At 41.4% G+C, this 23,185-nt stretch overlaps 1 protein-coding gene across 1 annotated transcript in view; it reads right to left on the bottom strand.

Moving 5' to 3' along the window:
- ATF3 (activating transcription factor 3) overlaps positions 1 to 19,884 on the bottom strand; it is a 59,712-nt gene extending 39,828 nt beyond the window's left edge. Inside the window, exon 1 of the mRNA XM_040446409.1 lies at positions 19,794 to 19,884. The gene's annotated coding sequence lies outside the window, so the exon portion shown is untranslated. The remainder of the gene's footprint in view (positions 1 to 19,793) is intronic.
- Positions 19,885 to 23,185: the final 3,301 nt, after the last annotated feature.

Raw genomic sequence — 23,185 nt, 5'->3', positions numbered from 1 at the left:
TTTCTTTCTTTCTTTCTTTCTTTCTTTCTTTCTTTCTTTCTTTCTTTCTTTCTACTTTTTATTTATTTTGAGAGAGCGAGCGAGCAGGGGAGGGGCAGAGAAAGAAGGAGAGAGAGAAGCCCAAGTAGGCTCCACACCATCAGTGTGGGGCCCGATGTGGGGCTTGAACTGATGAACCATGAGATCATGACCTGAGCCCAACCCAAGAGTCAGATGCTTAACCGAGTGAGCCACCCAGGCACCCCGAGCTGGGACATCATTTTCTTCTTGCCTTCAGACTTGTTCTGAAACATTAGCTCTTCCTGGGTCTCAAGCCTGCTAGCCTTTTGACTGGAACTATACTGTCAGTTTTCCTGGGTCCCTGGCTTGCTGACTGAAGATCTTAGAACTTGCCAGCCTCCATAATCCTGTGAGCTGGTTCTTATTATCTATCTACCTATCATCTATCTATCTATCAATCATCTAATCTATCTATCCATCTAATCTCCTAGTGGTTCTGTTTCTCTGGAGAACCCTGACTAATATAGGCAGTGATAACTGTTTCTTTCTTTTTAGGATGCTCAAAACTTTATAGTATGGCAGGGAACGCTGTCCTGATGGTAAAGGTTGTTCATAAACATTGGTATAAGAAACAAGAAAGTGCTATGTGACATAGGTCTTTCTGGGAGACTTTAAAAAAATAATTATGGCTACTATTTATAAATGCCCTCTGGTGATATTTTACCTCCTCTCCCTTGTAAATACTTATGTGATGTCTGGCTCTCTTGTAAGTATAATCTCCACGAGGGCAGAGACATTCTCTGTTTTGGTCACCACCATATCTATGAGAGAGAGCCTAACACATGGTAGGTGCTCGGTAAATGCTTGGTTGAGGGAGTCAGTCAATCTATATCTAATCTTCCCTACAACACCCCAGGGTAGGTACTGTGATTCCCATTTTTAAAAAAGGGAACCAGGGTGTCCGACTTCGGCTCAGGTCCTGATCTCACAACTTGTGAGTTCGAGCCCCGTGTTGGGCTCTGTCCTGACAGCTCGGAGCCTGGAGCCTGCTTCGGATTCTGTGTCTCCCCCTCTCCCTGCCCCTCCCTCACTCATACTCTGTCTCTCTCCTTCAAAAATAAACATTAAAAAAAATTTTTTTTAAAGCAAATCAGGGGTGCCTGGGTGGCTTAGTCAGTTGAGCGTGGGACTCTTAATTTCAGCTCAGGTCATGGTCTCACGATTTCGTGGGTTTGAGCCCCACGTTGGGCTTTGTGCTGTCAGCGCGGACCTTGTGTAGGATTCTCTCTCTCTCTCCCTCTCTCTCTCTCTCTCTGCCCCTTCCTCACCCACACTGTCTCTGTCTCTCTCAAAAAAATAAATAAACTTTAAAAAGCAAACCAAACCAAAGCTCAGCTTGAATGCTGTTGTTGTCTGATTACAACACCCCAACCCCCCTTCCTTCCCTGTCTGCTCTGCCCCGGGTCCTGGGAGGCTGACAAAGTGGAGTCCTGGCCAAGGAAGGAGAGAGGTCAAGGTTCTAACCTCTGTTCCACGTGTGGTGCTGATACAGTGGCTGTGTTTCTTCAGGGCCATGGCTCCTGTCAGGCGGCCCCCTTTCCATGGCTCCAGCTTTCAACAGGATCTAATAAAATATTCCCTCCCCTTGCCCTTCAGGCCTGCAGCGGGTCATGGCTTCCTGCTCTTACCAGTTTCCTGGTACTTCACCATCCCTTGTTGCCAAAACCCTTTATGCTGCCAAAGCCTCGGTTAATAGTCCCTTTATTCAACTCCCCTTAGTTGGGGCGCCTGGGTGGCTCAGTCGGTTACGTGACCAATTCTTAGTTTGAGCTCAGGTCATGATCTCACGGCTTCATGGGTTCAAGACCCACATCAGGCTCTGTGCTGACAGTGTGGATTCTCTCTCTCCCTTTTTCTCTGCCCCTCCCCCGCTCACTCGCGCTCTCTCTCTCGAAATAAGTAAATAAACTTAAAAAAGAAATTTTAACTCTCCTCAGTTAAATCACTCGTGTGTGGCATCATTTTCCTGCTGGGATCCTGACTGATAAAGAGAAATTAGGTAACAAAACCATACGGCTAAAAGGTGGTAGAGGCAGAATTCAAACCCAGGTATTTTTGTCATACATTTTGTTACACCTCACGACGTCCACTCTCACAAATTGGCTAAGAATGAACCTACCCCATGAAGTCCTATAATTTCTTCTAGAACATTCTACAACTCTAGCATGTTTTATCACCTCCCTCCTTCCAGAGAGGAAAATTGGTAAAATGGAAATTGGGCTTGGCCTTCTGTAGCCCCAGACATCCCAACTTGAATCCAGGCTATGCTGCTAGTTATGTGTCTCTGAGCAAATGGCTTGACCTCTCTGAGCCTCTGTCTCCTGGTTGAGAAGTGGAGCCATGCTACAGCAGGTGGGAATGAGGAGTAAATAAATCAAGGTATTTGTATCACGGGCTCAGTAAAGTTGGTGTTTCAACTCTTCATTCTCCTAAGTTCAAGTCTCATGGCAATGCCTGAATGAATACCTGACTGAAGTCACTCAGTCTCTTTCTTGGTTAAAAAAGTGTTGCTCAGGGGGTGCTGGCTGGCTCAGTCAGTACAGCATGCAACTCTGGAACTCAGGGTTGTGAGTTCAAGCCCCACATTGGGTGTAGAGATTATAAAGAAATAAACTTAAAAAAAATATTTTTTTTTTTGGCTCAATCTCTGTGCAGGGAAAGATGTCAGAGGTTTTGACTAAAAACATGTGGGCGTGTTGCAGAAGAAGGCTTCCAGAGTCTTCAGCTCAGGACACAGATCTTTTCTCCCACACTTTCCTTCGGGCATTTAGTGTTACTGACGCTCTTGTGACATGGCAGAAAGTGAATCTCATGACCAGAGTGTTTTTTCTCCGGCGCTAATGACTGTGACTAAAATAGGCATTATGGGGGGAGCCCACACAGCCCTCCCCTTGCAGAAGTTCTGAAGGCCACACTGCTTCAGAAGGGTGCACTGGGTTTGAGGGACAATTGCTGGTGAACCTAGTTTCTTTAGAAGCCTCACAATGTGTAAGTGAAAACACATTAAGGAAAGCTCACTAGTACAGAATTTATGGAGTCTGGGGCAGAGGCTGGCCAGGTTCTTCCAAAGGAAGAATCTGAAATTTGAATCTGGAATTTGAATTTCAGATAAACAACACACAATTTTTTTTTTAATCATAAGTATGTCCCAAGAAGCGTCTGGGATATACTTATACTAAAAATTCTTTGTTTTTGTCTCAAATTCCCATTTCCTTGAGCACTGTGTATTTTTATTTGCTTAATCTGGAATCTCCATAGATGAGGGGCAGATAGATGTTTCGCTGGCCTTAGAGAACATTGGTCTCAGGATCTCCTCACACATTTAAGAAACTCTCTTCTACTCAGAAACCAATGAACCATGTGCTTTTTATAAACTGTTTTTTTATATCCATTAAAAGAGGATTCTAACATTCTATTAGTTAAGTTCTAATGTCTATGTTCTTGAGAATAAAACTGCATTTCTTTAAGAATATGTACTTATAAGGGTGCCTGGGTGGCTCAGTCTGTTAAGCGTCCGACTTCAGCCCAGGTCATGATCTCTAGGTCCGTGAATTCAAGCCCCACATTGGGCTCTGTGCTGACAGCTCAGAGCCTGAAGCCTGTTTCGGATTCTGTGTCTCCCTCTCTCTCTGCCTCTCCCCTGCTTGCACTCTGTCTCTCTCTCAAAAATAAATAAACATTAAAAATTTTTTTAAAAAGAATATGTAACTATATCCTTTATCCAGAGACCATGTATCAAGCAACTTCAAATTTTGTAACACTGCTAAGCTCTTACTGTGTATATGTGTGAGATATTTCACATGTATATATTAAGTATTCCTCAAGATACTGAGTAATTATCTTGTGCTTTTCATTTGTATGGTGCGCATTTCCATACTATTGGCTATATTTTGTTTATATTGTTTAATTCTCTTAAACCAGTAATAATTATACCATAAAGTGCAATATTTATAGCACAGCAAAGGTCTGTGAAACCACAAATATTTTTTGCATCTTCAATTCAATAAAGCATGCTTTCATTGGTTAAAAACAACAACACAAAACTACACGACCCCCATTAGAGATGCCAGGGGGCTTACGCACTTGACTTAGGGCACTGCTCAACTTTTTGTAGATATGTACTCAAAACCGAATGTTCTAGTTCCTATTCTTCCAAGTTCTCGATTTTCATGTTTCCCACCTCATGGGAGCAGTGGGGAACAGACTAGGAAAGTAGCTGGGCTTTCCACTAGAGGTGTGCACACTAAGGGCAGGAAGCAGTGTAAGAGCAGAGGTCCCCCCCACCCCCAATACAGGGCATCACAGTCCGGGGGGCATTTCCTGTCAGGGCCGGTAGGCTGGCAACATTATGTTGGCCCCCGTTGGCATCACTGAGTTACTGAGGCATATAGTAATGTGGCATGTCACCATGCAAAACTTAAATTATGTTCAGGTCAAAACTTTTGTCTTCCCATCTCCAGAAAGGGCACCACGACACTTTTTAAAGTATTATTAGAGTTCTAAGAGTTCTAGACAATGTCACAATTTTCTCAGACAATTGGAAGACTGCAAATATGAAATAATTGTTGGCTTTTAACATGTCTCTCATTAGTAGTGAAAACGGAGAAAAGAATATTTACATACTACTCCGGAAACTGGGCAGCAGTAGTAAAAAAAAAAAAAAAAAAAAAAAAAAAGGATCCTTCCCTCAGCAGAGCTCAAAATCTATGGAGGGGTATTTGTATCCACCAGGATAGCCTAGGTTATGCTATAGCAACAAACAACTCTAAAACCCTCGCTGCCTTTATTATTATATTTTTTAATGTTTATTTTGTTTTGGGAGAGCACAAGTGGGGGAGGGGCGGAGAGAGGGGGACAGAGGATCGATCCAAAGCGAGCTCTGCGCTGACAGGCTGACAGCAGCGAGCCTGATGCAGGGCTCAAACTCACAAAACACGAGATCATGACCTGAGCAGAAGTCTGACGCTCAACTGACTGAGCCCCCCAGGTCAGTGCCTTTAAAACCATGAGTTTGTTTCTCATTCATCACCATCCACTGGCCATCTCTGTTAGTCCCACTCCAGAGCCCAGACTGATAGAGCGGTCACTAGCTGGCTAGACTGTTGTCATCCAACCAAGGGGACGTTCATTTTATAGAAGAGCATTTCTGGATTTCGGGTGATTCAGTGATGTAGCTAGATAAGGTCCAGAGCCTTCCCGAAGTCACAGAATTTAAATTCTTACACCAGTGCCTCTTCCTTTCTGCAGATACGAGCTATCCTGTTAGGCTGGCCACCCTCCAGGAAGACTGTGAGTAAACAAAGCTCCAGGTTCAACTTCAAAGGTGTAGTTTTTCTATGTGTTAGCACTATTTTATGCACTGGGTATACAGTGATGACCAAAGCATATAGAGTGTGTCTCCTTATGGAGCTTATGGTTTTGGGGTGGGGGGAGGCACAACACAGACTTGAGCTTCCCAAACTCGGGAGGAAAGACTGAGAAACTGCTCCGGAGAGTTGCCCGGGCTCCCAGGGCTACAAGTTGTGTAAGAGGATGCAGGCACAGCCTGCTGATTGGGAATGGGTCGGCGACTGGATCTGCCGTGTCCCTGTCACCACCATGCAGCAGTGACCCTGCACTGACCCCAGAAACGCTGGTTAGGGGTTGGGATCCAGGGGGCTGGCTGAGGCAACTACAAGAGTGGGAGTGAAGGAGGGGGTGAGCGCAGAGTGAGAAAGGGAGAAAGAAAGCAAAAAAAAAAAAAAAAAAAAGTAACATGACTCCCATCTGAAATGAGCCTGCAAACCCAAATTCCAGAACACATGAAGAAATCTAATGCTGGGACAGACGGCCAACAGAGTCAAAAAAGTAGGACAGGATTTCATTCCACATGGAAACTAATTTTGTAGATCAGCCAAACAAATACTTTAGAGTAAGTACCTCTGACGTGTCAAAAGGGATGGATAAAAGAAATTATTAGAAAATTAAGGGGTGCCTGGGCGGCTCAGTGGGCTAAGTGTCTGACTCTTGCTTTTGGCTCAGGTCATGATTTCAGTTTGTGGGTTCGAGCCCTGCACTGTCAGTGTGGAGCCTGCTTGGGATTCTCTCTCTCCCTCTCTCTCTCTCTGCCCCTCCCCTACTCACACACTCTCTCTCAAAATAAAATAAAATAAAATAAAACAAAATAGAAAATTAAAAACAACGCCAGGTTAATTTTCTTTCTTTTTTAAAAAATTTTTCCCTAATGTTTATTTTTAAGAGACAGAGCATCAGCGGGGGAGGGACATAGAGAGAGGGAGACACAGAATCCGAAGCAGGCCCCAGGCTCCGAGCTGTCAGCACAGAGCCCAACGTGGGGCTCAAACCCACGAGCCATGAGATCGTGACCTGAGCTGAAGTCAGATGCCCAACTGGGCTCACCACCCAGGCGCCCCATTAATTTTCTTAAAAAGAGTTACCTAAAAATCTCAGGAATGCATAATAAAGTCATTGAAATTTAAAATAGCCTGGCTGAGAACATTTCTGGACTGAATGAAGTTGCAGAGCACAGCAGTGAAGGTGAAATTGGTTGTGGGGAGCACAGCCAGCGTCTGGACAGGGAAGAGAAAGTATTAAGACACATGGGGGGATCGACTGAGAGACACCAACTGCCATCTGATAAAAATTCTGAAAGAGAAAGGAGGCAATGACAGTCCAGCAACGTTTAAAGAGATCATGACTCGGAATTTTGCGGAATTGAAGACTTCAAATCAAAAGTACATTCAAGGGGCGCCTGGGTGGCTCAGTTGGTTGGCGTCTGACTTCAGCTCAGGTGATGATCTCACCATTCGTGAGTTTGGGCCCCATGTCGGGCTCTGTGCTGACGGCTCAGAGCCTGGAGCCCGCTTCGGATTCTGTGTCTCCCTCTCTCTCTGTCCCTCCTCACTTTCTGTTTCTCTCTCTCCTCTCTCAGTAATAAATAAACACCTAAAATTTTTTTTAAAAAAAAGTACATTAGAGTACCAAACACAGAAATAAGAATAAACCAATACCTAAACTCATCACAACAAAATGGCAGAACATGAAGGGTAAGGATAATCCAAAAGTCAGCAGAGATAAAAGAGGGACTACCTACAGAGGAATGAGCATCGGTGCAGTGGCAGCCCTTTTGTAGGTAGTAGATTCCAGAAGACAATATGCTGATGTGCTCAAAGTGCAGAGGGAAAATCATGGTCAGTTTAGAATTCTACACCCTGACGAGTAAAGACACCTCAGCCACACAAAGACCCAGACAGTTTGGCAACCACAAACGGTCACTAAAAGAACTACTAAAGGGTATTATAGTTTAGTGTATGTAATCAGTTATTGGTTGTAGAAAATACTGGTTTTTTTTTTTTATATTTAAGAGGATGAAACTACAAGTCTGGAACAAAAATAAGAGGGGAGCAGGGTTCAACAGGTAACTAAACAGTACTGGTGCTTTTGTTGTGGCCAAGAGAATATTAAGCTATGAATACTTCACATCTTAAAAAGTATATTCTGTAAGAGCAAAGTGAAAAGTGAAAAAACAGACAAAAACAGGACGAGTAAATAAAGTGATCGACTTAATAAACTAAGGAAAGAACACCAGAGAAACCTAAACTAGAAATAAGAAAATAATAAATAGAAGAGAAAAAAGTTAAAAAATAGTATTTGGGGAAGATAGATAAAACCAAATGTTTGTTTTTTGAAATAAGTATGGAAATAGACAAACCTTGAGCAAAGGGACCAAGACAAAGGAAAACACACACACACACGCACACACACACACACACACACACACACAGAAAATAGGAATAAAAAGGGGCCAGAGGGGCGCCTGGGTGGCTCAGTCGGGTAAGCAGCCGACTTCGGCTCACGTCATGATCTCGTGGTCAGCGGGTTCGAGCCCCGCGTCGGGCTCTGTGCTGACAGCTCGGAGCCTGGAGCCTGTTTCAGATTCTGTGTCTCCCTCTCTCTCTGACCCTCCCCCGTTCATGCTCTGTCCCTCTCTGTCTCAAAAATAAATAAACGTTAAAAAAAGGGGGGCTAGAAAGAGAAAATAGGAATAAAAAGTGGGGCGTCTGGGTGGCTCAGTCAGTTAAGCCTCCGACTTCAGCTCAGGTCATGATCTCGGAGTTCAGTTCATGAGTTCGAGCCCCACATCAGCCTCTCTGCTGTCAGGGCAGAGCCCACTTCAGATCCTCTGTCCCCCTCTCTCTTTGCACCTCCTTCACTCGCACTCTCTCAAAAATAAATAAATTTCTAAAAACGTTAAAAAAACAGATACAATGAAGATGTAAAAATACTTAAAAGAATACTATTAACAACTTCATGCTGATAAATATGGACACTTAGAAGAAGTGGATAATTTTTAAGGAAAAATAAAATTTTGGTGATGGATTCAGGTAAAACCAGAATAAAGCCTTAGTCATTAAAGAATTTAAATTGGCGGGGCACCTGGGTGGCTCAGTCGGTTACATGTCCGACTTCGGCTCAGGTCATGATTTCGCGGTCCGAGGGTTCGAGCCCCGCGTCGGGCTCTGTGCTGACAGCTCAGAGCCTGGAGCCTGCTTCAGATTCTGTGTCTCCCTCTCTCTCTGACCCTCCCCCGTTCATGCTCTGCCTCTCTCTGTCTCAAAAATAAATAAACGTTAAAAAAATTAAAAAAAAAATTTAAATTGGCAATGAAAAGTCTTCCCATCTCCAAAGACATCAGGGCCTACTGGTTTTATCAGATCTTCAAAAAATAAATCAATGTCATTTTAAAAATCTGTTTGAAAGAATGAAGGGGAAAGGGAAGAAGACTACATAATTTATTTTTTAAGATACTAAATCCAGACACGTATACGTAAAGTATAACTTAATCTCACTTTTTATATGGATGCAAAATCTTAAAGAAAATAACACGATCGGACAGGATTTAATCACAAATTGAAAGCATAATTCAAGACTAGGAAACCTAAAATGTTTTTAGTCTCATCTTGATAAATGCAGAAAAAACATTTTACAGAGCAAAGTAGTTATTCATAGTTAAAAAAAAAAAAAACAACCTTTGCAAACTAGGTATAAAGGCAAATTTCTTTACGTGACTAAGGCCATATATCAAAATTCTATAGGCAGATATTACACAGACAGCTCCAAAAAAGTAGGAATAGTGTAAGGATACCAGTTGTAAGCCTTTATTCAGCATTGTACTGAGGGTCTTAACTGATGCAACAGAAAGGGGAGAGAAAGAAAGAAACACAGAGGGACAGAGGAATAGAGAGGGATTGAAAAAAAGAAAGAAAACTGTTCTTGTTTGCAGCAAATGTGATTACCTACATAAAGAATTACAGAAAATTCACAGAGAAATTCTTAAAGCTAAAAAGCATTCAACAAGGATGCTAGATATAAAAGTCACACAAAAATCACTAGCATTCCTACACAATAACTAATTAGAAAATATAATGGAGAAAAAAAAACGATCCCATTAACAACAGTAGTAGAAATTATGTGTCCCCTCAGGACAAATTTGTTGAAAGGTGTGCAAGACCTTTATGGAGAAAGCTAGGAAAGTATTATTGAACAATATAAAGACCCAAATGCATGGAGAGAAATAGCATGTTCATCGATTGCTCAACAATGTAAAAGTGTCCATTTTCTCCATATTGATCAATAGACTTGATGCTATTTCAATTTTGAAAATCCCCAAAATACGTGGTGTGGGTGTGTGTGTGTGCGATTCTTAGTAAGCTAATTCTGAAATTCATGTGAAAGGGACAAGAAGGATCAAGACGAGTCTGAAGAAGAGGAGGGTAGTAAGACTGTGGTGGTATTGGTGGAGACAGACATACAGATGAGGGGATCAGAACAAAAGCCCAGAAATACTTCGACACACAAGGAAACTCTGTAAGGTGACATCACAACACAACGGGGGAGAAGAGACAAAGATTAAAGACCCAAATGTGAAAAGCAAATGTTTGTAAATTTTAGAAGAAACCACAGGAAAGTACATTTATTATCACCAAGTAGGGGAAGATTTCTCCTATAAGATACAAACATACAAACAATAAAATAAGAGAGAAATGTTTGCTCACATGAAGACAAAAAAACCCAACCAACCAAACAAACAAAAAAAACCAAACAACCAATGCACCAAAAAAGACACTGTAAATATAATGGAAAGAAATTATAGAACGGGAGAAGGTATTTGCAATGCATATAACCAAAAAGGGGAAATATTTTAAGGAAGAGACATTATATAAGCTTAATTCTTTGATTTCAGGGCAATAAAACAAGCTATTAATACTAGGAATTAAAATAACAAAGTCTAAGGACAGAACAAAAATTAGAACAAAAATCAAAGTATAGGAACATGGCAGAAGAGAATTAAAATAACAACACACCATATCAAAAGTTATGAAATGTTATCAAAGTATATGGAAAGGTGAAATTATAATCCTTATATTTTTATTATTTTCAGGGGAAGGAAAAATGAAAGTATTCAATCTAAAGATTTATGAAAATGACAATAAAATTCTTAAGAAATCAAGAGAAAGAAAAATTAAGGCAAAATCAAAACTAAATGAGTTAGAATAGAGGAAACTTTATAGACTTAATTTAAGAGTTTCTTAAAATAAACTAGAGAAACCTTTAGAGAAAATAAAGAAGAAAAAAAAAAAAAAACCCTGTGGATAACAAAATTAGAAATGAAAAGAAGGATCCAACATCAGATAAAGAGATATTTTCAACATAAGGCAATACTTTGTAAAATTTTAAGTTAAATTTGAAACTATTTCTTCTGGAACCAAAATTAGAAATATAAAACCTAAATATAATTATCACAGCTAGAAAAACCAGAAGAGAAAAGAAGGAAAGAACTGTCTCCAGAAAAAAAAAAAAAAATTGCCTAGGCCTAGAAACCTTTAGAAGGAAAAATCTTTCAACTCTTAAGGAATAGATAATTACTGTGTGTCAGTTATTACTTCCAAACATTGAAAAATAGAAAAAGTATGCCTAAGTTACAGAGATAATCCTGATGTCAAAACCTGAAAAAGATAGCTTGAAAAAAAAAAAGGAAAATAGGTTTAATCTAAATTATGAACAGAGAGAAGAAAATCTAAAGACAGATACTAGAATAGCAAAAGAATAACCCCAGTAGAGTTTAACCTGGAATGAAAAGGTTTTTGTTTCAATATTTGAAAAATCCAGTAGTAGAATATATCACATCCACCGGTTCAAAAAGAAAATCCAACAATAGATACAGAAAAAAGCATTAAAATCTAATAGCTAGTCCTTATTAAAAAATGATTATAAGTTTAAGAACTTCTTAACACTAAATAGTATTACAACAGTCAACGCTGTCCTTAAGAATGAAACACTAAGGCAATATTATTAAAATTAGGAACAAAATAGGGATATAAGCTATTGCCATTTTTATTTAATTTTGATCTGGGAGTTCTGACCAATTAATAGTACATATATAAAAATAGGATGCATGAGTGTTAGAAGGGAGAAAACAGATTTATATTTTTTTGTAGATGATATAATTAACTCCTGGAAACTCAAAAAAATAATTCATCTAAAAATTATTAGAGGTGGTTTGGGAGTTCAAGAAAACTGCTAAATATACAAAAGAGAGGCAAAAACCTATGTAGCTTTTCTACATAGAAATACTATCCAGTTCAAAAATACAGTGAAAAACATAAAATTATAATAACAAAAATGAATAATGACGACATTGAAAACCTCTTAAATGCCTTGGAATAGCTTTCAGAAGAAAGTGAAAGATTCACATAATAAAAACTACAAAATGTTACTGAAAAATGTAGAAGAAAATTTAAACATTAAGTTCCTTGGCCACGATGTAGGATTTTTCAAATTCGTCTGTAGGCTTAATATATTTTCAATAAAAATCTCAATAAGATTCTTTTCGGAATTTGGCATCATCATTCAAATTCTTACTGAAAGAGTAATTAGGTATGAATGGCAAAGAAAATGTGCATGAAAAGAAATGAGGAGGAAGAGGCCCCGCCAGATGTTAAAACCATTTGAAAAAGTAAGTATCAGTAAAATCATGTGCAATTGACAAAAGAACGAATGTACAAATCAATTTTTCATTATATTTTCTAACAGAATAGATATTCTGAGGCCACATTATACACAACAGCTTAATCTGTGATGAAGAAAGCATAATAAGTCAGTAGGAATAAAATTATTGTTTAAAAAACTGTGATTATTTAGAAAAAAATAAATTTAAAGATTTACTCCAGATCGTAATCAAAATAACTGGATATGGATAAACAGATGTAATTAGATTTAAAATACAAATCTATTCAAATGAAACTAAAAGAAAATTAGAAGCACATCAAAAAATGTTCAAAAACTTTAGTCATCAAGGAGATGCAAATTAAAACTACAATAAGCCACCACTGTATGTCCAATACAATGGCTAAAATTTAAAAAGACCGACAGTGTCCGATGTTAGTAAGGATATGGAGCAGCTGGAACTCTCATACGTTGTTGGTGGGAATGTAAAATGGTGCAATCACTTTGGGAAACAGTCTGGCAGTTTCTTGTAAATCTAAACATACATCTATTCTATGACACAGCAATTCCACCCAAAAGTACTTCCCCAAGGGAAGTAAAAGCATATGTCCACAAGAGGACAAGTACAAGAATGTTCTTGATGGCCCCAAACTGGACACAGCCCATGTGTCCATCAAGAGAGAAATGGATAGACAAACTGTAACACAGACAAGTAATGAGATATTACTCTTAGCAACAAAAAGAAACTCCTGATACCCACCAGCAACAGATGAATTTTTAAAACATTATATTAAGTGAAAGAAACTTTACACAAAAGAGGTAGTCCTGTAAGAGTCCATTTATATAAAGTTCTAAAATAGGTAAAAATAATCTGATGAAAAAACTAAAAACCGTGGCTGCCTCTCAGGTAAAGTGGGAGTGAGAGTCTACTGGGAAGGGATGCTATGGAAATTTCTGGGATGATGTTAACTTCTATTTACATATATTTTAAAAGCTTTATTTAAATATAATTCCTATTGCATACAATTCACCCATTTAAAGTGTACAATCCAATGGTTTTTAGTGTATTCATATATCTGTGTAACTATCAGCTCAAAAAAAAACATACCCTTTAAACTTATAAATCTTGATAGGTTTATGCATTTGTCATTTTCAAAATTCAATGAATGACCCTCTTACGATTTGTGCGTTTCACTGTAAATACATAAAATATATGAACTTTATGGTTTACGGGGTGGGTGGTGGGGGGAGTGGGTCAGATAGGTGTAGGGCATCAGGAGTGTTCATGAGTTGTGTTGATGAGTTCTGAGTAAGCTATGGAACGGTTGGGTCACTATGTTGTGAAACTAATACAGCACTGAAATTAAAAATTAAAATTTTTAAAAACCTTTTTTATTAAAAGAAAATCGGAAATAATTTTCAAATTTCTATATGGAAAAGCTGTTTTCTTCAGAAAGGAAAACGTTGATAGATTTGATTACTTTAAATTTAAACACCTTTGTATGTCAAAAAATATAGAAACACAACCAACATTAAAGTGCAAATATCAAGCCAGAGGATGATTATTATTTAAAAATATTAGACAAGGAGGTCTTTGTCTGTATATTTGATATATGTGGAAACATTCTAAGTCATTGTATTAAGGTACCAGCCAATATGTGTGGGCAGAAGCTCTGACTAGAAAATTCATAAATAGGAAATAACACTTGTTAACAAACATGGGGGAAATTTCTTTATGTTTACAGAAACTTAAATGAAAATTACATATATCAAAGACCCTTGAATTTATATACTCTGATGTATTTTCCTTTGAGAAATATATTTATTCTCCTTGAGAAGACATATTTAAAGTAAAAGTGGGGGGCTCCTGGGTGGCTCAATTGGCTGAGCGTCCAACTTCAGCTCAGGTCATGATCTCACAGCTCATGAGTTCGAGCCCCGCGTCAGGCTCTGCACTGGCAGCTTGGAGCCAGGAGCCTACTTCTGATTATGTCTCCCTCTCTGCCCCTCCCCTACTTGTTCTCTCTCTCTCTCTCTCTCTCTCTCTCTCTCTCTCTTTCTCGCAAAAATAAATAAACATTAAAGACAATTTTTATAAAGTAAAAAGGAATAGCTATGCACAGAGATGTAAGTATAAGAATGTTTATTGTACCACTACCTGTAATGACAGGTCAGATATTACCCAAATGTTTAACATAGAATATTAATTAAATAAATTATAGTGTCAAGATAATAAATTAACTTAGGACTCTTGTATAACCATTAAAAATGATATCGTAGAAAAATACTTAATGATGTGGGAAGACATTTACATCCGGAGCTTAAAAAAGGAAAAAAGCCCCAAGCTTCCTTGATCCTTCCCCAAACCCATTCTCCTATATCCCCACCGTGGACACAGAGACATTTAGCTTCTGTCAACTTTCTCCCTTCTCTTTTTCCCACATCCCTTTGGAAGCTGTTTCTGTCTTTCACTTCTGGTGAGGAGGAAATAGACTGGCATTAAGATTGGGAAAGGAAATAAAACTCTTAAAAAAAAAAAACCCAGGAAACGTATGAAATACTGCTTGATTAACTATTTTTTTTTATTTGGGAAAAACCATATGTGCACATCATTAAACATTGGAATAATAAAAAAAAAAATGCATATAATGGAAAGTCTCTATCAGTCCTAGGTGCCTTAATCAGTTTTTCTTAGATATATATTTTTTGGAAAGACATTTTCCATAAGCACCAAACAAACAAAACACAAGAAAACAAAGAAAGAGGAAAGAAGGAAGAGAGGGAAGGAAAGATTCAGGGAGAGAGAAAAAGAGAGAGAAGAAGGGAAAGAAATCAAGATAGGGACAATATGGGAGAAAATTAGAATAAGCTTTTTCTCTGAGGGGTTTAAAGAGACAAAATTTATTTGCGAATATATGTTAAACATTTGGATCTCAAATGTTCGGCAACCTGCTACTAACTTAATAATACCCAAAGGGGGGCACCTGGGTGGCTCAGTCGGTTAAGCATCCGACTTTGGCTCAGGGCATGATCTTGCAGTTTGTGAGTTCGAGCCCCACATGGAGCTGGCTGCTGTCAACGTGGGGCCCACTTTGGATCCTCTGTCTCTCTCTGTCTCTCTCTCTGCAACCCCCACCCCACTTGCATGCGTTCTCTCTCTCAAAAACCAATAAACATTAAAAAAAGAAATAAATCTTAAAAAAATAATACTATTAAACAAATATTATTTATAAATACTTCTAAAACAAATCAGGATTGAAAGTGAGGAGCTTTTTTACTTGAGACGTCTTAGGGAACAGTGAGCCGGTCATTCAAACCCAAATTAGGGTTCCTGGCCTGACACACATCTGTGTACCTGCAGGAACAAGGGAGTAGGGGCTGTGAAATCAGGACTGCCCCGGGCCCTGGACACGCAGCTCTGATATAAAGAGACTAGTGGAGGTTCGGAACCTTAGAGATGCCCCCAGCCTGGACTTACCCCACTGGAGAGTGTGTCTAGGGCAGAAGCACCCAATGACAGCCACTGGGAGCATATACATTTTCTATCCTGGCGTCGTCCTCAGGCGCTCAGGATGGAACCACAGATCCCTGTTCTTTTTAACAACCACTTTGGACTGATTAGCCATGAATGTACTGGCTTATATTTACTGCTGACAATACTGTATTAATGAGTGGGGAGAGGACAGACCTGTCAATCCAGGTAGTCTGCCAAAAACACAGCTGGGCATCTCAGCCGAGAGCAGGCTTAGGGCTCACGGTGTGTATCTTTCTCAGGGGATCCCCTTTTTTCCACTGTGCAAATGTAGAACATTCAAAAGGGTATGTTCTCAAGGGAGGAGATTTAATTAATTTTTACTGCTTCATCAAAGACATTCCTAAGTGAATAGGAATAGTTTTGTGTATGATGAAGCTTAAAAATAAACAATTTATTTATGAACAATTTATAAGAGACCTTATAATTAGTCCAGGGCTTTTTCTCTTTATATATATATATATATATATATATATATATTTTTTTTTTTTTTAAATGCTATTGACCACTCACCATGTACATAACTCCTTGCCAGAAGCTTGAAGAAAGTTCATACAGTGAGAAGCAAGGCTGGGGGAAGAAAGCAAAATGGGAACAAGAAGGGAAGGAAGGAGTTAACTTAGGGATAGAAGGAAAGAAGGAGACGAAGGCAGAGAAGCCAAAGCAGGAATGGAAAGAACAAGGGAACAGTCATCTGTCGCAGATGTCATAAAAAGCTAGAGCTGCCCTTGTAAGCCCTCATCAAAATTCAGAAATATGTCCTCATGTATAAAATCAAGTGGTTGTTTTTCCCATCGGAAAAAAAAGGGCAGAGTAAAGTTTTCATAATTTCTACTTTTCTTTTATACCTTTACACAGAGGTATCTGAGAGCGGAACTGGTTTTGTTTTTTTTTTTTTTTTTTTTTTTTTTTTTTAAGGGCTTTTCCAGTCCAACTATTTCTCTTTCACCAGCCGTCACAGAGCCCAGACACTGAGTTGACTTTATTGTTATTGCAGCTCAAGTGATGACTGCAGTTCAAGAATCAGCAGGTGAAATGAAGCCTGACGGTCTCCTGATTTACCTCCAACATATAAGCAAATTAAATTACTGTCATGTTTTTAAATGAGCTTTCTCTAAAAGAGTTTCTGAGTGTTCCATTTTCATCTGATTTTAGCTGTTAGTCCCCGAGGATGTGAGCAGTTAATTTTCCTTATTAGTGCCAGTGCCTCCAGTAGATGCATGTCCAAGTGTAGCCCCACTTTCTGAGCTCTCTGGCTTGGCACAGCGAGAACTAAAGGCAAGAAGACCAACAAAACAGAAGAGCAGAGCTCTGATGCTCAAAGCTCTTATCTCACTCATTAATTCTTCAAGTACTTAGTGAGCACTTACTATGTGCAGGGCCCAAGTTAGACACTGTGAGTACAGTGATGGAGAGACACTACCCTTGCCTTCCCTAAGGCCTAAGAGTCCTCCTTTGAGGTGGGCACAGCAGGTTCTGTTAATATTCCCATTAAGAGTCTGGGAAACAGGGGCGAGGGACAGAGACAGCTCTGGGATTAGACTGAAGCCTAGCTCTTCTCTCCTGAGGTCTAAATACTTGGCTAACTGTACTCAATAACTCTCAAACTTTTCTCTTCCTAGTTTAACAAAAGAAGGCATTTGCTGACCCCACAGCCCACCCCCATGGGATTCCACTCCCCATCTTTACAACTGGGGAAATGATTTGTGTCTCTGCTCCTGCCTTAGAAGCAGCAACACATTTCTTCACACAACTTTAGACTCTTATTGTAACACTGGTAATAAAATGGCTTTAAGAAATAATTTGCTGAAGTCTTTAAATGTATCTTTCCCTAGAGCTGGGTATATAAAAATTAAGACTATAGGCGTGCTGGGTAAGCTCAGTTGGTTAAGCATCCCACTTTGGCTCGGGTCATGATCTCACCATTTGTGGGTTCAAACCCCATGTCAGGCCCTGTGCTGACAGCTCAGAGCCTGGAGCCTGCTTTGGATTCTGTGTCTCCCTCTCTCTCTCTGCCCCTCTCCCATTCATGCTCTGTCTCTCTCTGTCTCTCAAAAAATAAACGTCAACAAAATAAGACTATAAAAAAGTTTTTTTCACATAAAGTGATCAGACCTCTAGGTATTCAGAGAGCGATGCTAGATGTGGATCTCTCCTTGGGGACCTCTGAATTCACCTGCCTTTCATGTCTGAATCCTTCCCAAAGAAGAGGAGCCCAGAGGGTAGGTGGTTTTTCCTGACAGCATTTTCTTATTCTTTCGCTCATTTCAGCTGTTAGCAGCAGCTGGTTTTTTTCAGTGCGCTGAAACACCCGCTGCCTTGTAAACATACTCTCTAATACCGTGCATTACTCATAGTTTGAAAAATCACTTTGACTCCTGAAACATAATTATGTTAATGTCAGATGAGTCAGCAGGAGGACGGCATGCTGCTGCTGTGGTAGCCCGTGCCTCCTGCCAGCTCTCAACCCCAGCGCCTGGGGCTTCAAAAAAAAAAAAAAAATCAAAAGAAGAGAAACCCCCTTTTGGTGGGAGGGAAGAGAACTTCTACTTATGGCTCAAGAAAGGGCTTCAAAGGAGTCATCAATTTCATTTTCGCCACAGCGTGAAAGGGAAAGCCGAAGTAGAATCGCTAACCCTAGGTTAATCCGTTTACGTGAAGAATAAACAGGAATTTGCAGAGTTTCTGTAGAGGATCTGTGATTTTTCCCCAGGAGATAAGTTGAGACAGCTCACTCTGATCAATATACAGTCATGATTCGTTATTCCCAGGGTTCCTCTCTGAGGTATTTTCATGCTCATGGGAGGTGATGCTGAGCTGGGAGGTGCAGGACTATTACCCTCACACATGCGTAGGAAATGGGAGGCTGCTCCTTTGCGTGGGGATTCCAGACCCTTGCTGGGCTCCCCACGACCCTCGCTTTGGCTCTGTGCCCACTTGGGCAGCACGACTCCTTAGACAAGAATTTGTAGCCACTTTCTTGGGTCGTTTTCAGCATCACTTACAACCTCTCAATGGTTTCCCCTCCCCTAGCTGCTGGGAAATGAAGAGGAACTGCGCAGGACAGGGTTGGAAGTTTTCATGGCTGACCACAACCCCTACCTCCTCAGGCTCCTAGCCTTGGTCCAACTTGCCAGGAACCTCAGCTGTGCCCTTCTCAACCAGCCTCACACCCTACCCCCCTTGCCCTGGTGAATTCAGAGCATCATCCAAAAAGGCTTCCAGGTTTATTACTGCACCCATGTCTCATAATAACCCATATTTCATAGACGGGAAAACTGAGGTTCAGAGAAGGGGGGTCCTTGTGCAAGGTCACACAGTGAATGGCAGAGTCAGACGCTCTACTCTGCCAACAACAGAACAGCGAATCCACACTTTGAGGATGAAGAGTGTGTCAGTTAGGGTTGGAAGGACCCCAAGAGCACATATTTTTACAGACGAGACAAGTAACCAAAATCTAGAGAGAAGCAATGATTTTCCCAAAGCCAGCCAGCTCACAAAGTGGCAGAACCCACTGCCAAACAGGGTCTCCTAACCTCCCCGCCCAAGAGCTTTTCCTCTCTAACTTCCTTACTTCCTCATTCTGGACTTATTCCAGTTTAGACACAGAAAGAGCCTGCTCTCCCCAGTTAAGCTATGCAGCTGACACACTGGACACAAAGCATTCTATCCCCAGAGCACGAGACCCCACGAGAGCTAGAGATGTCGAGGAGGAGAATACCCAGGAAGGAAGGGGTTAACCCTGTCCTGCAGCTTTCCATGATGATATGGCTAATCAATATCCCAGATTAACTACAGCACCGATCAGTGGTATCTTCAACCTGTGGCTTCCTCCAGGCTCATTTCAAAGTCTGGGAGGACATCATTGCTCAATTGGGGGGCGGGGTGTGCTGACCCGGGCCCCACCGTTGTCATGTATCCTGTGAGAGGAAAAAACCCCTAATCCAACCTAGAGACTCTGCAGCCCCTAACTCCAGGCCTTTTCAACCCCCCTCCCTGGGACGCCTTCTTGGGGCGCCACTAGACATCATGTACCTGGCTCATAGAACTTCCGGTTTTCCCACCCTTCCACAGGGTGGCACCGTCCCCCGGCCACGGTGGGTGCTCTCCCAGCTAAGGGCTTCCTGACCACACGCCTTTGTCCCATGACATTTTCCCCACTTGGCCCCAGAGACAAAGAAAAGTCAAGACTCACATTTTGGGGTGAAGTGCCAAAAATCCTGAGGGAACTGTGGTGCATCCTATTTAGAGGAGGGTTTCCCCTTGTCATGTCTTCCCAGCTGGTTCTATCCAATTTATCCTGGAGGTATGGTTGAGGGACAAAAGCTAACCCCGCCCCTGTCCCCCAAAGCAATCAACAGCTGTTACTATATTGAGTGGCCATATGATGTCATATCATAGGTGACTAACCCACCGAGGCTTCCCTGCGAGCCATCATCTAAATATGACCGCCTTCCATCACCCTGACCTTTTCACAGGAGAAAGCTGAGTGAGGGGCTTGATAGTGCCTCCCGGGGCTCAAGTTCATGGCTGACCTTCTGCGGCCAGCCTCTCTGACTGAGCATGTGAGAACACACACGCCCACCCCCACATGCTGATTCCCTTCCTGGCAGAAGGTCACTTTGTCCAAGGCAGCTTTCTTCCACTGGCCTGATTTTGAAATTAGTAGCCACTGGAATGTTTAATAATCACAGCTATTAGGGAGGAGGTGAGGGGGCATCCTGTATATATTTACCCTGGCGTATATCCCAGGTGCTGGGTTAGACACTTTACATATAGTTATTTAATGCGATACTCGGAATGCTCTGAGGAAGACAGTACTGTCCTGTGGACTCAGAGAAACCGAGATCAGAGGAGTTAAGTAACTTTCCTAAAGTTACAGAGCTGGTAGTCATGGTGGGGCTCAGATTCCAGCCCAAGTCTCCGACTCCACAATGCACCAAACTCTGCATATGGAAAGATGTAATCACCTCACCTGAATTTTTTTAAATAGACTTCATTTTGTAAAGCAGCTATAGGTTCACAGAAAAATTGAGCAGAAACTAGAGTTTTCCCATAGACCCCCCCGCCCCCACACTTGTACAGCCTCCCCCACTGTCAACATCCCTCACCAGGGTTGTACATCGTTATAGTTGATAAACGTACATTGATGTATCATTATTACCCAAAGTCCATAGTTTACAATATGGTTCACTCTTGGTGCCGAGAACCCTATGGATGTGGACAAATGTATAATGACATGGATCCATCATTATAATATCAGGTATTCTCACTGCTAAAAAACCTCTGTGCTCGCCTATTCATCCCTCCCCCCGATCCCTGATCACCATGGATCTTTATACTGTCTCCATAGTTTTTTTTCCAGAATGTCATATAGTTGGAATCATACAGTATGTAGCCTTTTCTGATCGGTTTCTTCCTGAGGAAACTGTGGAGCATCCTATTTAGAGGAGGTTTTCTCTTGTCAGGTCTTCCTGGCTGGTTCCATCCAATTTACCCTGGAGATATGGTTGGTGGACAAAAGCTGACCCCGCCATGACTTTTTGTAGCTTGATGGCTCTTTTTTTTTTTTTTTTAAGCACTGAAGAATATTCCATTGTCTCGATGTACCACAGTTTATTTGTTCCTTCACCTACTGAATCACCTGGCTCTGAAATCTTTATTCCAGTGTGGTTCACTGGTCTTCTTCTGGACCCCATCCCTGCCTCCTCAGTCTTGCCACCTACACAGCCCCTGCCTGGGGCAGGGGGTGGGGGCTGGAGGGGTGAGTCTTGGGCATCCCTGGTCTATGAATCATTTCAGCAACCTGGAAACCAGCTATCCCTCTAGGACACGCTCTAGGGTCGATCTGAGGAGATCTCTCACATGCACACGTGCCAGAAAATCAGAACGTCCCCTTTTCCCTCCATGCCACTTACACTCCTGTTTGCACCCCGGTCCCCAACATGGTCATTGTTGGTATGTCCCAGCAGTTACCACAGGGGTTTCTCTTTTTTTATTCCACCCGTTCATCCATCCACCCAACAAATATTTATTGAGCACCTACTATCTGTTGGTCCTAGATGGCCAATCCACAGAGGATACTGAATGTATTTACATAAGTTTGCATACAGAGTTACACCCACCACGGCACTTCCCATTCCATTAGGAAATACTATTTGTTGGGGGTGTGTGTACAAAGAGATAAAGACAAACACATAGCGAGTGACTGAAAATAGGACTGTGAGGCCATGTGAGTTAATTATTATCTCAAATTATAATGTCATATTTATTACATGTAAAATTGTATTGTAATTATTAAATTATTTTTACTGTTCTTTTTTTAAAAAGCCTCTTATACAGCGCTTTCTGGTTTTTAGGACCTAAGTGCTTTTACATAAATAGCAAACCTACACGTTGCCTGACAAGGGTGCACAGGTTGAAATATAAGAAAATTTCGGATAAATTCCTGGAGGGCAGATCTCTAACAAGTTATTAAAGTGGAGTTAGGAAGAACCAGAGTGCATTCCTAACCAGTGAGAATGATGTCATGAAGGCTAAGTGCCATAATCCGTCCCAAGCCATTTTAGTGGCTCCATCACAGGCAGGCGCTCAAGTGCGACACAGTTCTGGGCTGACCCGGCGGGCCATTGCTAAGCAGTTACCATGGATCTGGATTCACCCAGGGACCACTGAGCTTCCATGATGCTGGGAGCCGGCTGCATGGCTCCTCGCCGACCCTTTCCACCCTGTCAGGGAAGCAGCCGTGTGTAATGTCCCACATCTTGCCCCCAACAAAAGGAAAACTTTACTGTGTGTCATCCAGTGAGTCACCAGCACGGGTGGGAACAGACCCAGGATTCCTGCTCCTTTCTTTGCTGGAGCTGTTTGCTGGAGATGACAATCCTTTCACATTAGTGGCCAGTTACATTTATGGTTCCTAATGACATTTTAATGGGGCTTATGGGATAGGAAAATGATGGGAAGTGAAGGCTGGGAGATAAAAAATCAAAACCTGAAATGAAACACAAGAACCTGATTACTAAACGTTTAAAAATGGCAATCCAACTCATCAGGTCATTCCATTGGGAAATGGTGCTTAGGTCTGAGGAGGAATAACCCCCCTCGTCTATCTTGAGGTTGGATGAGGGAGACAAGGAAAGGAAGGAGGGAATAGCCAGGGATCCTCAGGAACTGTGTTCTCCAATTCTCCCCCCGATTTCATCTCTATATTTACTTCATTTGTATTCCCTTCCATCACATATGGGACATGTCACAGTTTATCATGCAGCTTAACACCCATCGTCCCAATGGAGACTTGTAACAGAGCTGTGAGCCACAGGAAGAGCAGTAGGTAGAGACAGGTCAGCTGACTAGGACCCTCTACCTGACAGGCCATGCAAGCCCGAGTAGGTCACCTCACCTGGACCGTAGTTCCCTTAGTTCTAGAACAAGGGCTGAACTGGTTGGCCTGAAGGTCCCCTGCCGCTCTAAGCTTCCATGTCTGTGTGTCCAGCCCCACAGAGGAAGAAGCCACTGCCTCCATAAACCCCTACCCCCCTCTAGCTAAGGCTGCCCATGGTTTCCTCCATCTCCTGCTGAGGCTGC

This window comes from Herpailurus yagouaroundi, unplaced genomic scaffold (genome assembly GCF_014898765.1).
Source record: "Herpailurus yagouaroundi ecotype Mexico unplaced genomic scaffold, PumYag 195, whole genome shotgun sequence".
Taxonomy (NCBI): Eukaryota; Metazoa; Chordata; class Mammalia; order Carnivora; family Felidae; genus Herpailurus; species Herpailurus yagouaroundi.
The sequence above is the reverse complement of the archived record's forward strand: the minus strand, read 5'-3'. Positions and strand labels throughout refer to the sequence as shown.